Source organism: Ascaphus truei, chromosome 17 (genome assembly GCF_040206685.1).
Source record: "Ascaphus truei isolate aAscTru1 chromosome 17, aAscTru1.hap1, whole genome shotgun sequence".
NCBI lineage: Eukaryota > Metazoa > Chordata > Amphibia > Anura > Ascaphidae > Ascaphus > Ascaphus truei.
In genome coordinates, this window is record NC_134499.1 from 41,034,612 (window position 1) to 41,061,474 (window position 26,863).

Consider the following 26,863-nt stretch of genomic DNA (forward strand, 5'->3'; position numbering starts at 1 on the left):
GGATTCCAGCACAGTTGGGAGGCTGCATCCGGGTCACTGGGCGGCGCCGCTGCTGCTCCAGGTGGAGCCGGTTAGAACTCGGTTCCGAGCCGTAATAGCTGAACCGACAGAAGAGGCCGGTCCGGTGATCTCCGCCTGCCCGGGGGTATGGGGGAGCACGGGGGGGTTCCTGGGGAGCACGGGGGAGGGGGGTTATGGGGGAGCACGGGGGTGTTCCTGGGGAGTACGGGGGATTATGGGGGAGCACGGGGGGACCCAATGTGCATATAGGGAGGTATCCTGAGCATGGAACAGTGGGAAAGTAAAGAGGGGGCCACGCGTGGGGGCTGTCAGGGGTGGGGGGCAGAGAGGGACTATGTGATGGTACCAGTGACTCGGGGAGGGGGGTCCCCACTACAGTGTGGGGGTATTTCTGGCTTCACTGAGGATCTATGGAAGAGTGTAGGGCCTGTGAGGGATGTGAGTATTGGGGGGATGTGAGTATGGGGGGGCGGGGGGATGTGAGTATGGGGGGCGTGGGGGGGATGTGAGTGTGGGGGGGATGTGAGTATGGGGGGGCGTGGGGGAATGTGAGTATGGGGGGGCGTGGGGGAATGTGAGTATGGGGGGCGTGGGGGGGGATGTGAGTGTGGGGGGGATGTGAGTATGGGGGGGCGTGGGGGAATGTGAGTATGGGGGGGCGTGGGGGGGATGTGAGTGTGGGGGGGATGTGAGTATGGGGGGGCGTGGGGGAATGTGAGTATGGGGGGGCGTGGGGGAATGTGAGTATGGGGGGGCGGGGGTGTGTGTGAGTATGGGGGGGCGGGGGGTGTGTGTGAGTATGGGGGGGCGGGGGTGTGTGTGAGTATGGGGGGCGGGGGGGATGTGAGTATGGGGGGGGGTGTAAGTATGGGGGGGCGGGGGGATGTGAGTATGCGGGGGGGGGAAAGGGGCTGTCACCAGTAGATAAACTTTATCCTGTTGCTTCTCTGCCATTTCTGGCTGCGCGTTTACATTGGAAGAAGGTGACCCTGGGGAAGTGTGAAACTGCAGCACCCACTGACTGACCCACTGACTGACCCACTGACTGACCCACTGACTGACCCCGCAGCGCGCACTGACCCACTGACTGACCCCGCAGCGCGCACTGACCCACTGACTGACCCCGCAGCGCACACTGACCCACTGACTGACCCCGCAGCGCACACTGACCCCGCAGCGCACACTGACCCCGCAGCGCACACTGACCCCGCAGCGCACACTGACCCACTGACTGACCCACTGACTGACCCCGCAGCGCACACTGACCCCGCAGCGCACACTGACCCACTGACTGACCCCGCAGTGCGCACTGACCCACTGACTGACCCCGCAGCGCCCACTGACCCCGCAGCGCCCACTGACCCCACAGCGCACACTGACCCCGCAGCGCACACTGACCCCGCAGCGCACACTGACCCCGCAGCGACCCCGCAGCGCACACTGACCCCGCAGCGCACACTGACCCCGCAGCGCACACTGACCCCGCAGCGCACACTGACCCACTGACTGACCCCGCAGCACGCACTGACCCACTGACCCCGCAGCGCCCACTGACCCCGCAGCGCGCACTGACCCACTGACTGACCCCGCAGCGCGCACTGACCCACTGACTGACCCCTCAGCGCGCACTGACCCACTGACCCCGCAGCGCACACTGACCCACTGACTGACCCCGCAGCGCGCACTGACCCACTGACTGACCCCGCAGCGCCCACTGACTGACCCGCAGCGCCCACTGACCCACTGACTGACCCCGCAGCGCGCACTGACCCACTGACTGACCCCGCAGCGCGCACTGACCCACTGACTGACCCCGCAGCGCGCACTGACCCACTGACTGACCCCGCAGCGCGCACTGACCCACTGACTGACCCCGCAGCGCGCACTGACCCACTGACTGACCCCGCAGCGCGCACTAACCCACTGACTGACCCCGCAGTCAGCACTGACCCACTGACTGACCCCGCAGCGCTCACTGACCCACTGACTGACCCCACAGCGCTCACTGACCCACTGTCTGACCCCGCAGCACGCACTGACCCACTGACTGACCCCGCAGCGCGCACTGACCCACTGACCCCGCAGCGCGCACTGACCCACTGACTGACCCAGCAGCGCGCACTTACCCACTCACTGACCCACTGACTGACCCCGCAGCACCCACTGACTGACCCCGCAGCGCCCACTGACCCACTGACTGGCCCCGCAGCGCGCACTGACCCACTGACTGACCCCGCAGCGCTCACTGACCCACTGACTGACCCCGCAGCGCTCACTGACCCACTGACTGACCCCGCAGCGCTCACTGACCCACTGACTGACCCCGCAGCGCTCACTGACCCACTGATTGACCACGCAGCGCCCACTGACCCACTGACTAACCCCGCAGCGTCCACTGACCCACTGACTGACCCCGCAGCGCCCACTGACTGACCCCGCAGCCCACACTGACCCACTGACTGACCCCACAGCGCACAATGATGAATTTCTTGTGACTGGTGCCACGGCCGCCATTTCTATTTCTGCAGCGGGGAAGGGGCGTATTTTGCCTGCGTGAAAGGTTTGCGCATCTATAATATCCGATGCTGTGCGAGTAAGTGGGGGGCTCCCTGCTGCTCTGCTGTGGGTAAGTGGGGGGCTCCCTGCTGCTCTGCTGTGGGAAAAGCTGCTCGAAATCGAGTGGGTAATTTAGCCGTATTCTCCCTGTAGTTAGCCGTATTCTCCCTGTAGTTAGCCGTATTCTCCCTGTAGTTAGCCGTATTCTCCCTGTAGTTAGCCGTATTCTCCCTGTAGTTAGCCGTATTCTCCCTGTAGTTGGCTGTATTCTCCCTGTAGTTAGCCGTATTCTCCCTGTAGTTAGCTGTATTCTCCCTGTAGTTGGCTGTATTCTCCCTGTAGTTGGCTGTATTCTCCCTGTAGTTAGCCGTATTCTCCCTGTAGTTAGCCGTATTCTCCCTGTAGTTAGCTGTATTCTCCCTGTAGTTGGCCGTATTCTCCCTGTAGTTAGCTGTATTCTCCCTGTAGTTAGCCGTATTCTCCCTGTAGTTAGCCGTATTCTCCCTGTAGTTAGCTGTATTCTCCCTGTAGTTGGCCGTATTCTCCCTGTAGTTGGCTGTATTCTCCCTGTAGTTAGCTGTATTCTCCCTGTAGTTGGCTGTATTCTCCCTGTAGTTGGCTGTATTCTCCCTGTAGTTGGCTGTATTCTCCCTGTAGTTGGCTGTATTCTCCCTGTAGTTAGCTGTATTCTCCCTGTAGTTGGCTGTATTCTCCCTGTAGTTAGCTGTATTCTCCCTGTAGTTAGCTGTATTCTCCCTGTAGTTAGCTGTATTCTCCCTGTAGTTAGCTGTATTCTCCCTGTAGTTGGCCGTATTCTCCCTGTAGTTGGCCGTATTCTCCCTGTAGTTGGCTGTATTCTCCCTGTAGTTAGCTGTATTCTCCCTGTAGTTAGCTGTATTCTCCCTGTAGTTGGCCGTATTCTCCCTGTAGTTGGCCGTATTCTCCCTGTGGTTAGCTGTATTCTCCCTGTGGTTAGCTGTATTCTCCCTGTAGTTGGCCGTATTCTCCCTGTAGTTGGCCGTATTCTCCCTGTAGTTGGCTGTATTCTCCCTGTAGTTGGCTGTATTCTCCCTGTAGTTGGCTGTATTCTCCCTGTAGTTAGCTGTATTCTCCCTGTAGTTAGCTGTATTCTCCTTGTAGTTGGCCGTATTCTCCCTGTAGTTGGCTGTATTCTCCCTGTAGTTGGCTGTATTCTCCCTGTAGTTGGCCGTATTCTCCCTGTAGTTGGCTGTATTCTCCCTGTAGTTGGCTGTATTCTCCCTGTAGTTAGCTGTATTCTCCCTGTAGTTAGCTGTATTCTCCCTGTAGTTGGCTGTATTCTCCCTGTAGTTGGCTGTATTCTCCCTGTAGTTGGCCGTATTCTCCCTGTAGTTGGCCGTATTCTCCCTGTAGTTGGCCGTATTCTCCCTGTAGTTGGCTGTATTCTCCCTGTAGTTGGCCGTATTCTCCCTGTAGTTGGCCGTATTCTCCCTGTAGTTGGCCGTATTCTCCCTGTAGTTAGCTGTATTCTCCCTGTAGTTAGCTGTATTCTCCCTGTAGTTAGCTGTATTCTCCCTGTAGTTAGCTGTATTCTCCCTGTAGTTAGCTGTATTCTCCCTGTAGTTGGCTGTATTCTCCCTGTAGTTAGCCGTATTCTCCCTGTAGTTAGCCGTATTCTCCCTGTAGTTAGCCGTATTCTCCCTGTAGTTGACTGTATTCTCCCTGTAGTTGGCTGTATTCTCCCTGTAGTTGGCTGTATTCTCCCTGTAGTTGGCTGTATTCTCCCTGTAGTTGGCTGTATTCTCCCTGTAGTTGGCTGTATTCTCCCTGTAGTTAGCTGTATTCTCCCTGTAGTTGGCTGTATTCTCCCTGTAGTTGGCTGTATTCTCCCTGTAGTTGGCTGTATTCTCCCTGTAGTTGGCTGTATTCTCCCTGTAGTTGGCTGTATTCTCCCTGTAGTTGGCTGTATTCTCCCTGTAGTTGGCTGTATTCTCCCTGTAGTTGGCTGTATTCTCCCTGTAGTTAGCTGTATTCTCCCTGTAGTTAGCTGTATTCTCCCTGTAGTTAGCTGATTATCACATGGCTCCTAACTGGCGTGTGTTTTATTCCTGGCGGGACGCCGTTAGACATGGAAGGGGGGCGTTTGGGAACTACAGGTCCTAGTAAGTAACCATGGTAACGCAGTAATACTTTAGTAATACTTTTATTCTCCTGGGTGAGACTGAGATCACAGCTTCTCCCTTTAAATGCACAGGTCAGCGTGGCTGCAGGGAAGGCCCCATTGCAATCCTCTTGCTTTAGCAGCTGGGCTAAACATACGTATGGGGTTAACCCCACAGCACTCCGTGCCGGGGTCAATAAAGGGTTAACCCCACAGCACTCCGTGCCGGGATCAATAAAGGGTTAACCCCACAGCACTCTGTGCCGGGATCAATAAAGGGTTAACCCCACAGCACTCTGTGCCGGGATCAATAAAGGGTTAACCCCACAGCACTCTGTGCCGGGATCAATAAAGGGTTAACCCCACAGCACTCTGTGCCGGGATCAATAAAGGGTTAACCCCACAGCACTCTGTGCCGGGATCAATAAAGGGTTAACCCCACAGCACTCTGTGCCGGGATCAATAAAGGGTTAACGCCACTGCACTCTGTGCTGGAAGCAGTAAGGAGTTAACCCCACAGCACTCTGTGCTGGGAGCAGTATGGGGTTAACGCCACTGCACTCTGTGCTGGGAGCAGTAAGGGGTTAACTCCACTACACTCTGTGCTGGGATCAGTAAGGGGTTAACCCCACAGCACTCTGTGCTGGGATCAGTAAGGGGTTAACCCCACTACACTGTGCTGGGATCAGTAAGGGGTTAACTCCACTGCACTCTGCTGCGAGCAGTAAAGGGTTAACCCCACTGCACTCTGTTGCTGTGATCAGTAAGGGGTTAACTCAATCCGGCACTGAGGTGGGGGTGCACCATGTTATATCTCACTGCCCCCCCCCCCCACCGCAGCGCGGGATTTCTCTTGCGCCCCCTTCTGCGCCCCCCTGCCGTGAGCTCCCATCCTACAGTAATAATACCGGCTCCTGCCCAGTAACACTCTATAGATAAAGGGGCGGAGCCGGGAGTGCAACTAACAAAGCAAACATCCACCTTTATCTGTGTCTGCTTTAAAAATGGCGGCCCCTATAATAGTGTTAATAAGGCCCAGCTGGTGCAGCGTGACATTGTGAGATCAGATCCCATGCAGACCGGGGCCCAAGTGGCTGGCGCTCCCTGAGCTGTGATTGGGAACCCCCCCCCCCCCCCCCCCTTCCCCCATGTGCAGTGAGACTCCAGCGCTAATGTGAGGTTACATATAAAGTACACGCATGTTTCTATGTGAGGTGACATATAAAGTACACGCATGTTTCTATGCGTGTGAGGTTACATATAAAGTACACGCATGTTTCTATGTGAGGTTACATATAAAGTACACGCATGTTTCTATGCGTGTGAGGTTACATATAAAGTACACGCATGTTTCTATGTGTGTGAAGTTACATATAAAGTACACGCATGTTTCTATGTATGTGTGTGAGGTTACATATAAAGTACACGCATGTTTCTATGTGTGTGAGGTTACATATAAAGTACACGCATGTTTCTATGCGTGTGAGGTTACATATAAAGTACACACATGTTTCTATGCATGTGAGGTTACATATAAAGTACACATGTTTCTATGCATGTGAGGTTACATATAAAGTACACACATGTTTCTATGCATGTGAGGTTACATATAAAGTACACGCATGTTTCTATGCGTGTGAGGTTACATATAAAGTACACGCATGTTTCTATGTGAGGTTACATATAAAGTACACGCATGTTTCTATGTGAGGTTACATATAAAGTACACACATGTTTCTGTGTGAGGTTACATATAAAGTACACGCATGTTTCTATGTGAGGTTACATATAAAGTACACGCATGTTTCTATGCGTGTGAGGTTACATATAAAGTACACGCATGTTTCTATGTGAGGTTACATATAAAGTACACACATGTTTCTGTGTAAGGTTACATATAATGTACACGCATGTTTCTATGCATGTGAGGTTACATATAAAGTACACGCATGTTTCTATGTGTGTGAGGTTACATATAAAGTACACGCATGTTTCTATGTATGTGTGTGAGGTTACATATAAAGTACATGCATGTTTCTATGTGTGTGAGGTTACATATAAAGTACACGCATGTTTCTATGCGTGTGAGGTTACATATAAAGTACACACATGTTTCTATGCATGTGAGGTTACATATAAAGTACACACATGTTTCTATGCGTGTGAGGTTACATATAAAGTACACACATGTTTCTATGTGAGGTTACATATAAAGTACACGCATGTTTCTATGCGTGTGAGGTTACATATAAAGTACACACATGTTTCTGTGTGTGTGAGGTTACATATAAAGTACACGCATGTTTCTATGTATGTGTGTGAGGTTACATATAAAGTACATGCATGTTTCTATGTGTGTGAGGTTACATATAAAGTACACGCATGTTTCTATGTGTGTGAGGTTACATATAAAGTACACGCATGTTTCTATGTATGTGTGTGAGGTTGCGCCTGCGCTGGAATCTCGCTTGATATGGACGCATGTCGGTAAACCCCTCCTGTGCCAAAAGGGGCCTGCGTGACGTTGGGGCCGTTGTTCTCAGCCCTTATACTTGTACAAAACCCCATATTTACTGTGGTGTGTAAAGATCTGATTGTCATTGCTAAGAGGATGTTAATATATACGTGACTAGGGGACCTGCTTTCTGTAAGAGGCCGATCATGTATGCAAGTGTCTTATTTTAAAGAGCACGATCCTATGAAAATATATATGTATGTAATTCACAGTACAGGCATACCCCAGTTTAAGTACACTCACTTTAAGTACACTCGCGAGTAAGTACATATCGCTCAATAGGCAAACGGCAGCTCACGCATGCGCCTGTTAGCATGTCCTGAACAGCAATACCGGCTCCCTACCTGTACCGAAGCTGTGCGCAAGCGGGGAGACTATAGAGCCTGTTACACATGCGTTATTTACATCAGTTATGCACGTATATGACGATTGCCGTACAGTACATGCATCGATAAGTGGGGAAAAGGTAGTGCTTCACTTTAAGTACATTTTCGCTTTACATACGTGCTCCGGTCCCATTGCGTACGTTAATGCTGGGTATGCCTGTACAGTAAGACCTTAACTGAGTGCATTTTCCTATATTGACCCCTATAGGTTCATATGAGGTTTCTTTAGGTGACATGGATTTAGAGGTGATTCAATCAAGTCAGTGAGAGAAAATGAATTCCCCCTATATCGTCCCCTAGGGCAGCGACACCACAGTAGCCATAAACATGTTGAAATATGCTCATACTTGTATTCTCTTCTTCCTTATTAGCTATGGATGCACAGGAAGGGCTGTGGCTATGAGAAGTGGGATATTATAATAAGATTTGAATTCCCTCTCCCTCCCTCCTATATAGCACGTTTAAGGACTGTCCGTGATTTCCGTCACAAGTCCCTGCCTGCAACGCTTAGTCTAGTTTGTCAGGGCCTCCGGCACAGGGAAATCAATAGATGTTGCAACAGATGCAACAAGCCAACGCTAGGGCTAGATATGGGTTCTACTGCTGCAGTCAAATGACATATATTCCAGGCGGACTGCAGTCACATGACATATATTCCAGGCGGACTGCAGTCACATGACATATATTCCATGCGGAGTGCAGTCACGTGACATATATTCCATGCGGAGGGCCCCCACTTAGGTTTAATGTGTCTGGCGACTGATTTGCAGCACGCATTTTAATTATGGTGGTCATTCTAATGATTAAAAGCATTGAAGTGGTCTATCACATGGCTAGTCTGAGCATTGCTGAACTAGACCACGGATTGGGGTACGCACATGTATTAACCTCATCTAGCTGAAATGACGGAGTATCAGTCTCTTGGGTACAAAAAGTCAATAAAACCAAAACAATACAGTATCTAATTGCTGTTACTGGGTATAGGTTTACTTTGTGCCAAAGGTGATATGTGACCTGCTATATATTATTGTCATGTAACTTCTTTTATTTACTTTAGTTTTAATGAAGGTAGAATGAAATTCGGATTACAGTAATATTTCATATCTGGGACCCCCTCACTACTTCAAGTGTTAAAATGTTAATATATAAATAGAGGTTACGCTAAAACCTAAAGCAAGAGCAAAGAACACAAAGTACGCAGACTATCGGTGAGAAATGTAAAGCGTAGGGCCAAAGTTAACGTATAGCAGTGACTTGTTTAATGTAGGTCATTGATACAATTTTTCGGCACCAGACATGTATACCTATGTGTATTTTTTGTCTATCGTACATCCATTCTGTACATCCATTCTGTACATCCATTCTGTACATCCATTCTGTACATCCATTCTGTACATCCATTCTGTACATCCATTCTGTACATCCATACTGTACATCCATTCTGTACATCCATACTGTACATCCATTCTGTACATCCATTCTGTACATCCATTCTGTACATCCATTCTGTACATCCATTCTGTACATCCATTCTGTACATCCATTCTGTACATCCATACTGTACATCCATACTGTACATCCATTCTGTACATCCATTCTGTACATCCATTCTGTACATCCATTCTGTACATCCATTCTGTACATCCATACTGTACATACATACTGTACATACATACTGTACATACATACATGCGTAGGTACTGTACAGGTTAAGGGACGCAGTGAATATCGTTCTTTAGTAAATTTGCCACTTTTAACCATTTTGTGCTGTTTCATGTCACAGAGGAGCAGTGTTGGAAGTTCTTGGTAGTCGCTGACTAGCAGACGTCACCGAACACACTAATTTACTAAAGAATGGGAAACTGCCCAAATTAAAAGGTAAGGAGAGCTGCCGTTGTAAGGCAATAACATGGTGATAAATATGTGTCACGCTTCCATGTTTTATTTCCTGCGAAACGTTTTCCGTTTTTAGGTTACATCTATAATACCAAAAATGTAAAACCGCGCCGTACCTTTTTGGTACGGAGGTAAGAGAATACGTCCATGTTTTGTAAAACCGCGCGGCGGGTTCTCGCCCCGCACTTACTGTCTCACAATCCCGCACCTCTGCCGTCCTTGGGACTGCATCTGCAGTTGATGTATTACTTTGGTAGGACGCAGCAGTATTAATATTGATCTCATATCTCTTGCCTCGTGCTGTGTTTACATTGTACTTCATCATTCATCAGGCCGAGGACAGGTTAATCCCCATCCGGCAAGTGGTTGTAGGACAGAAAATGTTTTAATGCAGGTAGACTTCCCCTCTCCAGGGGCCCCTCCTTCCCCTCTCCAGGGGCCCCTCTGTCCCCTCTCCAGGGGCCCCTCTGTCCCCTCTCCAGGGGCCCCTCCGTCCCCTCTCCAGGGGCCCCTCCGTCCCCTCTCCAGGGGCCCCTCCGTCCCCTCTCCAGGGGCCCCTCCGTCCCCTCTCCAGGGGCCCCTCTGTCCCCTCTCCAGGGGCCCCTCTGTCCCCCTCAAGGTGCCCCTCCTTCCCCTCTCCAGGGGCCCCTCCTTCCCCTCTCCAGGGTCCCCTCCTTCCCCTCTCCAGGGTCCCCTCCTTCCCCTCTCCAGGGGCCCCTCCTTCCCCTCTCCAGGGTCCCCTCCTTCCCCTCTCCAGGGTCCCCTCCTTCCCCTCTCCAGGGTCCCCTCCTTCCCCTCTCCAGGGTCCCCTCCTTCCCCTCTCCAGGGTCCCCTCCTTCCCCTTTCCAGGGGCCCCTCCGTCCCCTCTCCTGGGGCCCCTCCGTCCCCTCACCAGGGGCCCCTCCGTCCCCTCACCAGGGGCCCCTCCGTCCCCTCTCCAGAGGCCCCTCCGTCCCCTCTCCAGAGGCCCCTCCGTCCCCTCTCTAGGGGCCACTCCTTCCCCTCTCCAGAGGCCCCTCCTTCCCTTCTCCAGAGGCCCCTCCTTCCCTTCTCCAGAGGCCCCTCCTTCCCCTCTCCAGAGGCCCTTCCTTCCCCTCTGTAGAGGCCCCTCCGTCCCCTGCAGTCGATCTTTTTCTGTCCTACAGCTGGTATGTAGGGTTTGTTGTTTTAGTTCTCAGGGAGGTTAGTAGCTGCCAGGGGCACTGATATAGAGGCTGCGTTCACTCGATGTACGTGGCCTCAAATAACCCACGGAGGCACCCGCTTTTTTTTGTCCCCTGTATTGCATGCACGGACACGTGATCCCTTTAAAGTTGCAGTTCAGTCTTTTTTTCTTTTTTTTATTTCTTTTTTTACTTCAATAGTTTCATGTGGGCAATCTCTAATTACCTAAAGAACTGTATAGCTGCAGCTCAATTCGTTCTCCATGTATTGATCAGCGAAATTTGGTGACATATTAAAAGCTGGCATTTGATTATAATCTGCTTGACTGGCAGTGGAAGCTCATGAATATTCATGAGCACTCCTGCACTGACATGTGCTAGAGGAAGGGCAGAGCTGACAAAGGGGTGTGCCAGAGCTTGTGACAGGACATGAAGGGGCAGTGCCTTAGCAAATGGCTGTTAAAATAGAATACAAGAAAATTGGTCTTTAAAAGTTGTTTTTTTAAAAACAGAAAATGCTAAAAGTATTTTTTCTTACTACAGAACTGATTTATTAAAAAAAACACACATGCAGGATATTGACTGAACTGCAGCTTTAAGTCATTGAACGAGATCATGGTTTGAACGCTGACGCTGAACACCATTTTTCTTAGTGCAAACACATCTGCGGAGAATCGGGCACATTGCGCCACACTCGTGTACTAAGCCGTATTTAGTATTACGTCAAGACAAAGGGGTTTTAAGGCCGGTGAACATCTTCTTTTTCTTTTTATATCTAAAGTAGTATCTGTTTATCACCCAAATCAAGATATTGTTCTACTGCCCGAATCCATGAAATAAGAAGGAAGAACGATTCCATTCCCTTAATGTGATAAAAAGAAACAGTGAGACGGGATATTCGGAAGGATATGTCTCTCTCAATGTCAGTAAACATGTAGCTGATCTTGTTTAGTCGAGCGAAGTATTGTTATATGGGAAATGAATAACTTCTTAAATCCAAGGATCTGATGAATATATAAACTCAATAATACTCAGAATGTGTGGAAAACAACCCTACTACAGGTAGTTGCAGGGATAGTATGGACAGATTAAGCTGATTGGAGCTGGTCTCACCAGTAGGTACCACCAGTAGGTACCACCAGTAGGTACCACCAGTAGGTACCACCAGTAGGTACCACCAGTAGGTACCACCAGTATGTAGTACCACTAGAGTAATGACAATGATGATAACATGTCCATGATCAAGGATATTGAAGAATCTAAACCACATTGGGGTAGTACTCGCTGCATGATGCGCTGGTCTTTACAGTATCTTGACTCCATAGCGTGCTCCCATCCGGTAAATGGTAGATGTAGAGGTCCAACGAGGGGTGAATATTTGGGGATTGCTGCTTTAACATGGCATTCAGTTCTTTGCAGTGCTATTTTAATTCATTAGTAAACAACATTTTCTTTGTGGTATTCATCTGTTATTGCTGACAGATGAGGCCAATTAGTTGTGATTTAATGGCGAGAGTTGTTAGCGCTCATTAATACGCACGTGACTTGCAGCTTCCATCTATGTGCCATGAAATAAAGGCAAAAATACATGTCATCGTCTGACAACTAAGCACAATGTGTATCACAAATTACAGAACATCTAGGGCACATGCAGTTGCCTAATGCATGGGTGCGCAAACTTTACAGTCTGCTCTCTCCTCCCCCACCCCCCCCCTGCCTGCTCTCCCCCCCCCCCTGCCAATCCTCAAGGGCCACCAACAGGTCAGGTTTACAGGATATCCCAGCTTCAGCGCAGGTGGTTCAATCCTTGACTGAAGCAGGGATATCCTTAACCTGAGCTGCTGGTGGCCGTTGAGGGCTGGTGTTGGCCGTCTCCTGGTATAGAAGTTGGGAAGCTTACAGCAACGATTGCAATGCTTCAATTGTAACAACAACTTCTTGGAACCTGTTCATATTCTGAAAGCGCTCACCCTGCAGGTGCTTTCAGGTAACGGGAAGTACATTTCCGCCTTAGACTAGAGGAGTGTATAACTGTCAATCTTAGCAATGGTTCACAAACTCTATTACAATCTAAATGTTCAATATGCTGAATAATTAATAGCTGAAATAAAATATTACTGAATGAGTTGAGCTACCAGCATTTAAGTAAACACAGTAGTTTACGGTTATATTGGTACAATATGTTTATCTCGCCATAAGTTGTATCGCCGCATAATGTATCTAAAATTGCAACAAAAAAACAAGGTGCGGATCAATAACGTTTTACCTAAATTAATAAATAAAATACAAATGTTTGTGCGATATTCATTACCCATTGGTCCAATCACTACAACCTTGACTGTAGTAAGTTGAGGTGACGAGGCGTGATATAATGCTGCGACCCTGCGACCCTGCGTCCCTGCGACCCTGCGACCCTGCGTCCCTGCGACCCTGCGACCCTGCGACCCTGCGTCCCTGCGACCCTGCGACCCTGCGACCCTGCGTGGAGGTCACACTTACAATATTCACAACCACAATGAACACTGAACTCCAACCATCAAATTCGAGGGCTTCTGCTGCCTGGATATTGTGATAGCACAACAGGCCGACTGGAATATATTTACATTGTATGTCCCAAGGTTATTTTCTGAAAGTATACTGTTTCTTATTGTTCCTACTTTACATTGTGATGTTGCTGAACAAAAGGCGGTTTATCTATAGCAGAATAGTGTAATCGTTGCCATTAGACCATGTACGGGTTTTGGAGCCTGTAATGCCACAATATTTTCAGTATTAAACACAGTGCAGAATTTGTGGATTATGCTTTAACATGTGGCATTCTGTCTGTATTGTGCAGTTTTTATGAAAGGGATTTCTAATGTATGTAAACAATGTATTTGCTCCGTTAATGGTCAATTTGGCCAAATCTTTTACTCCTTCAGTTTAATGGAATTATTTTGACACATTTCAAATTTGTAACGCCAACTTCACAGTATTCATGTGTTTGGGTGGGTGACTGAGTGGGTTGGTTGGTGACTGCATGGGTGACTGGGTGGGTCGGTGACTGGGTGGGTCAGTGACTGGGTGGGTGGGTGACTAATACCATGACCGTTTCGGTGACTGGGTGGGTGACTTTGACTGGGTGGGTGACTTTGACTGGGTGGGTGACTTTGACTGGGTGGGTGACTTTGACTGGGTGGGTGACTTTGACTGGGTGGGTGACTTTGGGTGGGTGACTGGGACCGTGACAGTGTCGGTGGGTGGGTGACTGGCTGGGTGACTGGCTGGCTGACTGACTGGGTGGGTGGGTTGGTGAGTGGGTGGGAGGGTTGGTGACTGACTGGGTGGGTGGGTTGGTGACTGACTGGGTGGGTGGGTTGGTGACTGACTGGGTGACTTTAACTGACTGGGTGACTGAGTGGGTGGGAGACTTACCTTGACCGGGTGGGTGGTGGTTCCTGGCGGCAGACGGTTCCCCTCCTGGCCCTGATATCTCTGTGGCATCTGCCTGGGGCAGAAGGTGGGCTCGGGAAGTTGGCGGGGGGGCAAGAGGGGCAGGAGTGCAGCGCTGCGCTTCCCCTCTGTTCCTCTTTGTGAGTGAGGGGGGAGGAGCGTTGAGTTGGCGGCTGGTTAGGGCCGCGCTTCCTTTCCGTTCCTCGTTAGGAGTGAGGGGGGAGGAGCCTGTATTTTGCTGCTGGGGCTGGGAGCCGGTGCAGGGCGGCGCACGTGAGGGTGAGTGTGATGGGGCGGATGGGGATTGTGTGTATGTGTGTGTCGTCATAGAGCCACCAATCTGATTGGCCAGAGGCTGAGGACCTATCAGATTCACCGCATCTAGCACCAACCATACAAATGTCGAATTTATATATTAAGATATTTGCTCATTATATATCATTTCCCAGTGTAATCACGGCATCCTTTCTTTGTAATTGTCAAATTTCTCTTTTGTTCTGAATCATATCATACTGATTACTCCAAAAAGATCCAAATTTAAACTTATTCATGCATTTATAAAATATATAAAAATTATAAAAAATATTTTTTTCTTTGGCGCGCGGAATGTGCAGAATATACGATGTGTCCCTCGTAATGAGAAGTGTGGAGACCACAGCTCTAGAGCAGGGGAGCGCAAACTTTTCCAGCTGCTCCCCCTCGCTCTTGCGCCCCCCCCCCCTACCTGGTTTGGCGGCATCACGTGACGCTGTTGCCATGGAGATGAACGTGTAACATCACTCCGCAAGACGTGGCGTCATTTGACGACGCATCACGGCAACGCGTCTGAACCCCGGTAAATGAGTTGCAGAGGCCTCACGCGATCCCCCGGCATTTCATTTAAATGCCTGGGAAGAGCACGTGGCCTCTGCAACCGCCCCCCCCCCCAAAAAAACATCCCGTGCCCCCCACTGCGCGCCACTGCTCTAAATCAGCAAACTGGGGGGGGGGTGCAAGATTACCGGCCGGGGGCGCGGGGTTTACAGAAGCTTCCCGAAGGCACTTGAGTGCTGGGGGAGCTGCAGGGCCTCTGTAAACAATACTTACTTTGATTCAGCCGGCATCTGGAGACGCGGCGCCATATGACGTCACGTTGCTATGGCAACGTGACGGCCAGACACCGGGAATCAGGGTAAGGAAAATGAGGGAGGGGGCATGCGGAGAGGAGGACATTCGGCAGGGGGGCGCAGGGAGAAAAGTTTACGCCCCCCCTGCCCCCCTCTAGATAATGGGTGTGAAAAATGTCAGAACTCGAGTGTCCCAGTGATGGCTTTCTCCTTCCCTACAAACCCTCTTACACGTAAACTACCACATCCTATAATTCAACCCCATGTTATATATACTTCCCGATTCCATACCGCTGCTTCCTCGTGCGTGTGCGTGCGTGCGTGTGCGTGTGTGTGCGTGCGCGTGTGCGCGCGTGTGTGTGAAAAAATAAATAAAATCAGGGTAGTAACCAGAGGGGTCTCTGGAGATGAGCCGTGTTATTTTCAGCTCTTCAGAGAACCCCTAGTTCCTGAGATAGATGTTGTGTCCTATCTATCCTCATATATACACAAACACTACCCGATTTTATTTTATACACACACACACACACACATCTATTTGTGCGTATCCCCTGCAGGGACATTCCCTACTCCTATTGCATGGGGTTTTGTCTCTTGCATGCTTTGCCAAGGCTGCTTCATCGGATTGTTCCATTAAAATGAAGCCGTCGGAAGCAGGGAAGCTGCTCAGAGTTTGCCGTTTTCATTGGCTCGGAGGATATGGCGAGAGATTGCGTGTGCCGGTTGCAGCCAATAGGAAATAAATCCGTTTGTATCCGTTCGTGCCGATTCTACAATGCTGAATCAGCTACCAAACAGTGCACTTGTGCAGTGTGGTTCTTTTATTTTTATTGTTTTAACTTCATTTCTATAAGCATTTTCTCTCATTTTGTTTTTAGGTCTGCTTTCTAGCTTTCTAACAAGTATTTTGAATGTTTAAAATCTGGCTGCGGTTCAGTTCAGCTTTTGCGACGGTAAGTGCTGGCAACAGCTTCTGAGAAGCAGCCGTTCTACCGGCGTGTGATTCTCGTAAATGAAAATACTTAAACGTGTACGTGCAACAACTCCTGAAATCTAGCACCCTGCGTGTAACTTTGGGCTAGAGCTGTTATCACGAAGGAGAAGCGTTCTGCAGCGGGCGGCTGTTCTTCTGAATACAGGATGCTGCTTTATTGTTTATTTAAAGGAACACACTTGGTGTTGGACAGCACGTGCCACGACTACTTTCAGAATAAGTCTATCCTTTTTAACCATTCGGGTGCCCTTTAGACTTAGCTACTACAGGGACGGCCAACTCCGGTCCTCAAGGGCCACCAGCAGGTCAGGTTTTCAGGATATCCCTGCTTCAGCACAGGTGGGTCAATCAGTGGCTCGGTCTTTGTGCTGAAGCAGGGATATCCTGAAGACCTGTTGGTGGCCCTTGAGGACTGGAGCTGGCCACCCCTGTCTTGTACCCCAGCAGCCACGTGATGTTTTGGCCACGTCCTAATATTCCTGCTCGCTTCCCTTGGGGAGATCACGTTGGAACACGAGCTCTGGGGGAGGGATCCTCTTCGTTCCATCACCGATAACGGAACACGTGGCCGCAAGTGTCGGAGGGTCCGTGGCACTCAGAGGGGGGAATAGTTGCGACACGGAACATGCCTGAGGCATATATTTAGGGGAAGTGATTTGCTACAATCCTCCCAGAGGGGAATCTTAACATGGTCTTTCGTGCTTCAGAACGTGGCGCCTTCCCTGCAATTAATTCGTTCGTCAAATAGAAAAAGCTTACAGAAACTCCTGGAAGTTTCTCCCGCATAAGAAATCTAGAACTTTCCAGTGCAGAGGATTGTTTAAAACCGCGCTAAGGCGTGCCGGTCGCCTACACCTGAAATGTGTTTATAAAAGAGTATATGAATGGCTGAAAATAGTCTGAGAAATATGTTCTTTAGGGCTATGACTTGTTCTGTACTAAACTGAAAGGTACCTATTGTGGATTGCACTTAAGACGTTTAAATATGGGCATGATGGGAATTAAATGCGCGCGTTCAGCATTGTATGAGAAAAACGGAACTTCTGTGGTGTGTATTAAATTGCATTCACAAGAGAAGAATGCCAAAATTGTCTGCCCCTCTAATGGTCGTACAGCAAATTGCATGCTAACGTGAAATAGTGTCAGTTTCTGTGTATAATAGAAAATATTACAATACACAGCTGACTTACAGAAGTAGCAGCTTTCAGAAAGGCTTTCTAAAGCACGGCATGCGCGTTATTACTCGGAATGTCACCCTTTCCATAGGATTCCATGGTTGTTGATACAGAATGTCACAGCATATTCCACCTAAAGGTGCTAATGACGCCTGCAACATCTGTACGAGCTGTGCAAGGATTTCTGAAATTGCAGGTTTGATGGCAGCAAAGCTGGGGTGGTTATTAGGGTCGTGTTCTGCGTCCTTTGCTTAGGGTGTGTGTATTGAAGCAATAAAATGAACGGTTTGGTGAGTAACTGATTAACTGTTCCATGGTGGTGGGCAATCGAAGGGATGTCTTCTATGTATGTCATGGTTTCCCCATGATTAAAAATGGGCAAACTGAAGACGTAGCTTTAGTGGTAGTGGTAACAATGTCGGCTCTCCTTGTGATCTTGGGTGACACTTTGTCTTCCAGCACCTACATTTAGACTAAGAACTTCCGGGCTTGGGTTAATATCTGAACTCAAAATTCTGTGTGCAGCCCTGTGTACATTGTCGGTGCTATAGAAGGGAGGAAACAATGTACTCTGTGCAGAATCTCCCACAGGATACTGGCACAGCTAACAATTCCTGTCTCCACATTAGTTTTACCTTTCTACATTAAACTTAGCACTGCTATCTATTGAGTTACGTTGATTTAGAAGAATAAATGATTGCATTAACTGAATTGAAGTGTGCATGTGTCAAATGAATAAAAGTATGTGGATTTATCAATGATTCTACCCTAACATGGCTTTACAAGGAAATTGACAATTACCTTTCAGCCGTTAATTTTGGCTATACAGTAGGTTGTGTGTGTGTGTTATTTAAAAATATATTTATAGAATTTTATGTAGCAGAATAAGCAGATTCAAATGTTATTTGAGTCCCCAAACCATAATGTCACATTGCCACGTTTCTCTTACTGATGAGAACCAGAAGTTCAACTCAGGACGGCGAGGGACACGTGCTTTGCGAGGGGCGCTTTCTGATTGTTAGAAATGGTCGCTTGGTTAGTTATCTGCTTTCCAACACTTTGTCCCCGTTTCGTGTGGAAAACGCACTTTACCCACAGAATTTTACTTTCACCAGCCCATCTTGTTTATAGATTAATAGAATATTGTATTTTATATGTTTGATCAATCTGTGTTCCTTTTCTGATAATCTTACCAGATTTGCGTAAAATTGGGGGAGGTCTCAGTGCACAGAGACAGATTCCTGTGTGGATGGGACGTGAGCTGCTTTGCTCTGTGACGTACACTCTCACTGGGTGATGAAGCATCAGCCGGCTGAACTGAACGCTCCCTGAATTGTGGCTAGCTCCAGAGATATCATTTTTCAGATGGCGAAAATTTCCTTTGAGAGACTAGGAAAAGCCGACCGTATCTTTTTGGATTTTTTTTTTCTTTCCCCCCCTTGCTGATTATTCTGTTTTCCTCGCCCGGAGCCTGTGATGTATGAAGAAGGCCCCTGTGCCAGCGCCTTCACATTTTTGTCCCAGTGCCATCTTGTTCCAGTTTTTATCTGTGTTTTGGGCATTTCGAACCAACTGCTTGTACCCATCTGTGTACTGGAATACTTGGAAAATGCATTAGATTAGGTTCTGTTGATAGGCATCCAAGCTAGTGACAGCAAGTCTGGGATATATGCCAAGCCCTGGCAGAATACGAAATGAGTGATTCAGGAAAATGCATTGTCAATATACAATATCTGTATCGCAGGAGATATCCAGAGTAAAAAGCAGGCAGCACTATGATGGATTTGGTCAACATTTGTCTTTTTCTTGCTTTTGGACCGATGTATTTGCTGTCTGAATAATGCCGTCCTTTATATTATTTATCACACGTTGCGTGCTTATTTTGGTGCATTAACATTCATTGGAAGCTTCGGCTCGTGTTTCCACGAAGCCTTTGTTTGGAACTGATAGCACGTCTTTAAATAGACTTCTAATAAGGACAGTTATGGTTTAGAAATGCAGTACATGGCGATTCTTTTGTTTGTTAACCGTTACAATGCAAATGTTTCTTTTTGGCATGTGTTGCGTAATTTGATTTTTAATTATTTTTTTTTATTAGACTTTTTCTTCTTTCTTTCAGGATCGGCCTGCCAAACACTGGAGTCTTTCATTTGTGTCCGTCGTGGCAAGTATTTGATTATTTTGTTGATCTTTTTAGTTGATTCAGTTCAGTCCCCAATTTAAAAAAATATATATCTATATAGTAGAATATATCTAATATAGAATGTATAATATATCTAAGGCTGTGGACATGGTGCAGCGAAGCGCGCATGGCGAGATCGAATCAATGTTTCGATTTGCATGTCCACACCGCGTGTGCATGCGCACGTACGCTTAGCAATGCTCAGCGCTTGAGGACACAGGGAAAATTGATTTCCAAGCACGCTTACGGGTCACATGACACGTCAACAACGAAACAGCACCAGTCACTACACACACCCCGATCCAGGCAATCCCACGTCTCCCCCCCCCCCCTTGCTTGCGTTTGCAAATTCCTGCAGGACAGGCTAGCGCTCATGCTTAGAGAGTTGGTGACATCACAGCTCTCGAGCATGAGCGCGCGTCGCTGCAGCGTGGCCGCAGCCTAATATAGGATGTAAAAAGTGAAATTCCTTCTAGAAAAAAATGCTGTGTTAAGTTTTATTTTAGACCTATATTCTGGAGCATTTAAAATCTTCCCCCGAAAAACAAAATGGCAACTGCTTCTTCTAAAGCTGCTTAAATATCTGCCTTTGTTTAATATTTAAAAAAATTAATTGTGTAATTAATTACTTTAAATTAAAAACAGCCGAAAGCTTGGGGTGTTTAATTTCTTTGATAACCTGGATTTCTTGGAAATAGTTCAAGCCCTGGCATAAATAAATAAAAATGGCTGCCCCCTCGCTTGCATTGGCAAACCTGGGAAACCTATTGATTGGAACGCTTTTTCCAGGCCGAAGTGACCTGCTAAGAAACCAGCTCATTGCACACAGCGGGGCGAACAAGAGACGTCAGAGTTTTCATTACGTTTATAAACTTATTCTACAATGTTACTCGAATTTTGTAGACAATTTGCCTGGTATTACAATTATCCATCATTACTGGTATTGCTTTGCATAATTTGTTCCATTTTATATAAAAAACGTAATCTTGAGGAATTCCAATGTTTCCACAGCATGGCGATATGAACGTTGCTGATACATGTAGCATGTGATTTAGTAACGTCTCTCCTGTCCTTACGATGCACGCGCGCCTGCACGGTGGGGTGAGGTAGTAGGTTGTTTAGTTTTTGGGTCACACCCACCACTGGGAGATAACTATACAATCTACTGTCTTTCCTAAAGTGGCAGAAATCCAGCAGCCGCAGCAAATCTCCGATCACATAGGAACAGGGTGCTGGGTACTCGTGTTAGTCATTTTGTGTTACCTGTTATGTTACGGTGACATTTTATTGGAACACTATATTATTCCTTTAAAAAAAATGCAAACTTGCTTCCAAAGGGCAATGTGTCTGTGTGTGTCTGTGTGTGTGTGTGTCTGTCTCTGTGTGTGTGTCTGTCTGTGTGTGTCTGTGTGTGTCTGACTCTGTGTGTGTGTCTGTCTGTGTGTGTGTGTGTGTGTGTGTGTGTGTGTGTGTGTGTGTGTGTGTCTTTCTGTGTGTGTCTGTGTGTGTGTGTCTCTGTGTGTGTGTCTCTGTGTGTGTGTGTGTCTCTGTGTGTGTGTATCTCTGTGTGTGTGTGTGTGTCTGTGTGTGTGTCTGTGTGTGTGTGTGTCTCTGGTTGTGTGTGTGTGTGTGTGTGTGTGTGTCTCTGCCTGTGTCTGTGTCTGCCTGTGTCTGTGTCTGCCTGCGTGTGTCTGCCTGCGTGTGTCTGCCTGCGTGTGTCTGCCTGCGTGCGTCTGCCTGCGTGCGTCTGCCTGCGTGCGTCTGCCTGCGTGCGTCTGCCTGCGTGCGTCTGCCTGCGTGCGTCTGCCTGCGTGCGTCTGCCTGCGTGCGTCTGCCTGCGTGCGTCTGCCTGCGTGCGTCTGCCTGCGTGCGTCTGCCTGCGTGCGTCTGCCTGCGTGCGTCTGCCTGCGTGCGTCTGCCTGCGTGCGTCTGCCTGCGTGCGTCTGCCTGCGTGCGTCTGCCTGCGTGCGTCTGCCTGCGTGCGTCTGCCTGCGTGCGTCTGCCTGCGTGCGTCTGCGTGCGTCTGCCTGCGTCTGCCTGCGTCTGCCTGCGTCTGCCTGCGTGTGTCTGTCTGCGTGCGTCTGCCTGCGTCTGCCTGCGTGTGTCTGTCTGCGTGCGTCTGCGTGCGTTTGCGTGCGTCTGCGTAGCCTTGTGTCTCTAGGTTGTGTATGGGGATTTTTGCAGCATGGGGTGACATCAGTTCGGCTGATTTGGGAATGCCGTTCCCACGCGTTGCTCTGCCGGGTGAGGTAGTAGATTATATAGTTGTGGGGTAGTGATTTTTACCTTGTTCAGGAGATAACTATACAATCTATTACCTTCCTTGAGGAGTGGACTTTCAGCAGCACCGCATTGGTAATAACGATCACATGTTCTCCGCATGTTGTGCTGTTTCTAGGAGTTAAATGGACGTGGGACTCCTCTTCCTTAATGTTACTTTTATGTCTAAAGCACTTATTCCCATGATCTGTTATTTATATTATCTGTTATTTATTTGATTACCACATGTATTACTACTGTGAAGCGCTATGTACATTAATGGCGCTATATAAATAAAGACATACAATACAATACGTGTCGCCCTTAGTGCTGCTGGTTTAAGGAGCAGTTTTTTGTTGCCTTGCGCCCTCTGGTGTACGATAGTAATAGTGACGATTATCCGCACTTCCAATTTCTGCTTTGATACAGTAGCTGTGACCATCCATCTGCTGAAACTGCAAGGCTGAATCAGGCCCGAAGTGTGGTCTTCCAGCATGAAGATAACATTATCAAAAGTTTCCACTTGTACACAGCTCTATATTTACCTCCCATGATAATGCATTTGTAACTTTATATACATTCTTTGTGTCTGATTGACGTATTTGCATACCTTCCTGTTGGATTCAGCCAAGCGAATGGGCTAAACTCGGGTTAGTAAATCCGATGAGCGTGGGCTTCTGGGAACAGGTAGGTTGCATGGTTTATGGGCAGGAATTTTGCCCTGGAGGAGGTATCTATACAACCCGCTGCCTTTCTTGGGGTTTATTTTTGCAGGTACTCGAGATTCTTCATGTAGTGGAGATACTAACCAGAGCCTGAACGCCATACTGCACCGACACACTTTATTCGAGCAAATACCCAGTATGTACCTGGCAGATACCTGGAATGCGCCGCTCCTCACCTCTGACAAGCCCCGTTGCGTTTGCCTTCCCAGCCTGGGTTCATGCCTGGCTGACGGGCGGCTGATCTGTTAAATGATAATGATTAGGATTTAATAGGCTGCAATGCTTCGCGTGTCTACCAGATGGCATAAATTCATGAATTGTAATGCAGTATATATATATATACTGTGCAGTATTGCAGCCAGCGGGAATAAAATGCTTCAATCCCTGCCTGGAAAATACCTCAATGCACTCGGGCAGAAAACAGTCACAAACCTCAATACACCCGGGTATACCCGAATTCGTGGGACTAGCCGAGCTCGAATAAAGTGTGTCGCCAGTGTAGGTCTCTTAATACCCAAGAAGTTGCATGGGGGACAAACTGGTATGTACTATACGGGAAGTCAAATAAATATATATAAATGTCAGCTTAGATCTCAAAGTAATGGTCCCCCCGGGCGTGAAATGTCGGGTGTATGCTGGCATCTTGGGCATATTAAATGACCCTTTATTTGCTACTTTTAGTGCTGCGTTGGTATTATAGATCAGCCATGATCTAACCTGCCATTGTTCTCATTCCCTTTGCCTTGCACCATGTACGCCGTCTGTCAGGCACTTTACCCAGTGCGTTGCCATTGTATGGGACGCACAAGCTTATTATGTTAAGGTGCTCTAGCTAGATTATGAAATGGATATTTGCTTTGTGTCCTGTTTAAAATACAACGTTTTTTTGTTTGTTAATTGTGTGAAATCCAGGCCAAGTGTTAATTCACATTAAGTGTTAATGTACATTGCAATTCCCAAGAAAATGTGTCCTATGAAAGATTTCCATGTAAGTGGGTTACCTTTTACTGGTCATTATAAACCTACAGTAGGTTCCAGTAAGGACTGAGTTCATGCTTTGGTTTACCAGTGAGAGGATAGGTTTAAAACCTCAAATTGTCCAGAAAAAGCTTTTTAATGCATATATTGTCCCCTCTGTGTACCACATTATTTGATTCTGTACCCTTCTTGTATAGTAAGAACCTGTGTGCAGCTGCAACATAACGCACTACATGGACCTGCTTTAAATGTTTGTTGAAATGACCAGAGCAGCTTATTGTAGCGGAAAGACACAGTATGACTTACCTATCCCTCGACTCTTAGGGGGCGGGGGGCGCCCTGAATTTCAACCCCCACGCCACTTATTAATGAAATGCACACGTGGTTGGGAGAAACAGGTCACTGTTTTGTTAATTCTTAACACAATAACCAAACTTGGAGTACCCTAAGTTGCTCCATGACCATCCATAAGCTCCAGGGAAACCCCCGGCTGGCTACCATTTGCCAAGTAGTCGCCCAAATCACTTTGCCCCGGACAACACTATCACTGGAAGGACACTGCCAATGACCGCCCGAGCCAAGTATGACCCCGTTATCCCCAAATAACAACATAAGGTACCTTACACCCCCAAACTCCTCTCCCCCCCCCCACCCCCACCCCTGCCACGGACAAGGTATAAGAGAAGATTCCCTTTTGATGCACTCAGTACTTGTAATTATATAAATGTTAAAATATTTAACTAAATATAAATTGAAATATTTGGATTGGTAGATAGGTCTCTGGCCGATCATAAATAACACAGATACCTATAAAGTAACTGCACAAATCAGGTGTAGCAGAAAAATCACCATATTAGACCTAAGTTACGAATGGGTATATTATATATAGTGTTGAAAACCCCATTCATTTCAACCAAAGGAGTGTAATACACAGTACTCAGTTGGTATATTAGGAGGTCAGGGTGCCATTGGGTATTGACCTCTTTATCGTTAACCATGACTCTTCCAAAAAACTTGCCATGGGTTGGACAGATGGGATTCTTAATCTTGAGTGCAATAATTTACCTTTTGTATGTTAATGCTCAAGTAGAAGTTAAAGTTTTAGATGATCAGAGACTGAGCGTTCTGGTTGAATTTCTAGCCAAATGCATTGGGGATTTCCATACTTTGGGGATTAAACCGTAAAGCTTTATCCCCATAGGAATTGTGCCGATCTTGTCTCCTGGGGTTACATTCTGACGGCTCTTTCTAAGTTCAGAACAATGCAAGGGACCAGGAATTCCATGAAGTACACATTTATTTCCATCCACTTCAAAGATCAGAATGGAATCGCTTGGAAAACGCGCACGTTCCCATCTGCACCCGATTCATTTGAAATCCGTAAAGTTTTTCCTGTTCTGTATCATGTTTAGGAATCTTAGAACATGCGTCCGTATTCTTCACGTATTTTTGACATACAAAAAGTTGTGATAAAGGCAAACGTGGACCACCGTGATGGGGTCTATTGCTGCTACCTTTGTGTGTAACTACAAATGGCAGAATGGGAGGACGATATCAGGAAATTGTACCGGAACTTCAGCGGGATAATGAGCAGATATAGATATTTATATTTATTCACATACTGTACAATGAAGGATGTTTTTGAAAAGAATAACATCTGCTGCTCTTCTAAAGATGTAGATAGATGTCTGATAGCCTTACACTTTAAATATGTTCATAAATAACACTTCTATAAACCTTCAACTATTACTGTTTGTTTCCCACTCTCCAGCAATTTGGAAATTTTGTGTATTTCTCATGGGGGGGGGAAAAAAATTCCTTTTTGTCAGGAAATTAGAATGTTGTCTAATAATTGAATGCTTTCTATAGCAAAATGTAAAAAAATAAATAAAACTGATGAATATTTCCTGTCCCTTTCCTGTGTCTTCGTGCGACTTTTAACCTTTGCAGCATACAGTATAATTGATCTAGGTGTCAAAGCGTCAGTATGATATTTAATATACTGTATATAGTCTGTGAGCGTGAATGAAAAATTGAACTGTTCGCCTATATATATTCTCAAAGTCCTATAGAAGATAGGTAGGTGCAAATGAGGTATAGCTATATAGTCTGTGAGCCTCAGAATAGCTGGAACATACTAGGGGGGACCAGGGATGATGCAGTGTCATTAGTATGCATTTTGGTAATAGTGCACAGCTAGGTACTGCACAGCTGTAGGTAATAAAATCATGTGCAGGTAGGCCCCTTTTACCTTTATTTACTTGTTGATAAGGACAGGGTGGGATGAGAATAGATCAAATATTTATTTGAGAAATTCCACTATTCAGAGGTCCTAAAGAAAAACCAGGCATGTTTCTTTTCTAGTGAAATAACAGCAGGTTTTAGCTCCTGGTTTAAAAATGGGTTGTGCTAATTAAAATAATAAAATATTATATATATTTTTTAGATTATATGGTTTCCAGAAGGTAAAAAGAATGTCTTGCGATCCTGCAGCACGGCATTGCCGGCACTTGTCGTCTGTCTGGCTAGAAAGCTGGAATTTAACATGGTCGCCCCATCTTCCTATAACCTTAAGGCTCTTTCCAAAGCATGTGAAGGGGAAACTGTTATCCAGTTTTGATCCCGCTTGTCCCCCGGATGTAGCGAGTGAATAATGAACGTGTAAATTTGAACAATAGAAGATAAATAGGGGAGATGCAGTTTGCGATAACGTACAGCATTTATCTTCATGAAAGTGGGCGGAGCTGACAGTCGGGAGTGGCGACAGGGTCATTAATCACGGGCGCCAGCAGCGGGGTCCGACCGCTGTACTACATTCTGTTTGTCTAATACTCCAATCCGTTTAGCGTTGTTATTGTACATCCTAACACACTGCATCTTTCAGGAACCCCAGAGGGGTTGACAGGGTAACTGTATAAATAAATCTACACTTCCAATGTAACCTTTTTTTCTTCTTTCAGTATTTCAACACTTTATAAGTCTTCATGTTAACATCCACATGGCGCTGACTTACAACGTGTTGAAATACTGCATAATGTTATGTAAACACTTTCTACCTCATTACCCACAAAACATTTAGTACACCCACACGAACACCGTGTTATGGTAACAATTGAGACCTTTTCAATGGATAACTGCATTGCATTATTTCTACCCTGCTAGATTTGTATATGACAAATGTGATCCCAATAATCGTATCCTCCTATGCTCAGCCTGTCGCCTGGCATTCTGGGATGACCCCAAAGAACGGAAATCTTATACATGGAATGCAGTATACGGTGAATTCCGCAATCTTCACGTATTCCTTCCACATCACACGTTATAGAGAATCCAAG

General features: G+C 47.2%; 1 long non-coding RNA gene across 2 annotated transcripts; it reads left to right on the top strand.

Moving 5' to 3' along the window:
• LOC142468387 (uncharacterized) lies at positions 1–25,421 on the top strand. 2 transcript variants are annotated; one of them, XR_012788650.1, is made up of 4 exons: positions 1–145; positions 9,402–9,496; positions 19,504–19,548; positions 24,730–25,421. It is a non-coding gene; the product is annotated as an uncharacterized LOC142468387 (long non-coding RNA). The 2 variants fall into 2 exon arrangements; XR_012788651.1 differs by lacking the exon at positions 24,730–25,421 and adding an exon at positions 20,356–21,285.
• Positions 25,422–26,863: the final 1,442 nt, after the last annotated feature.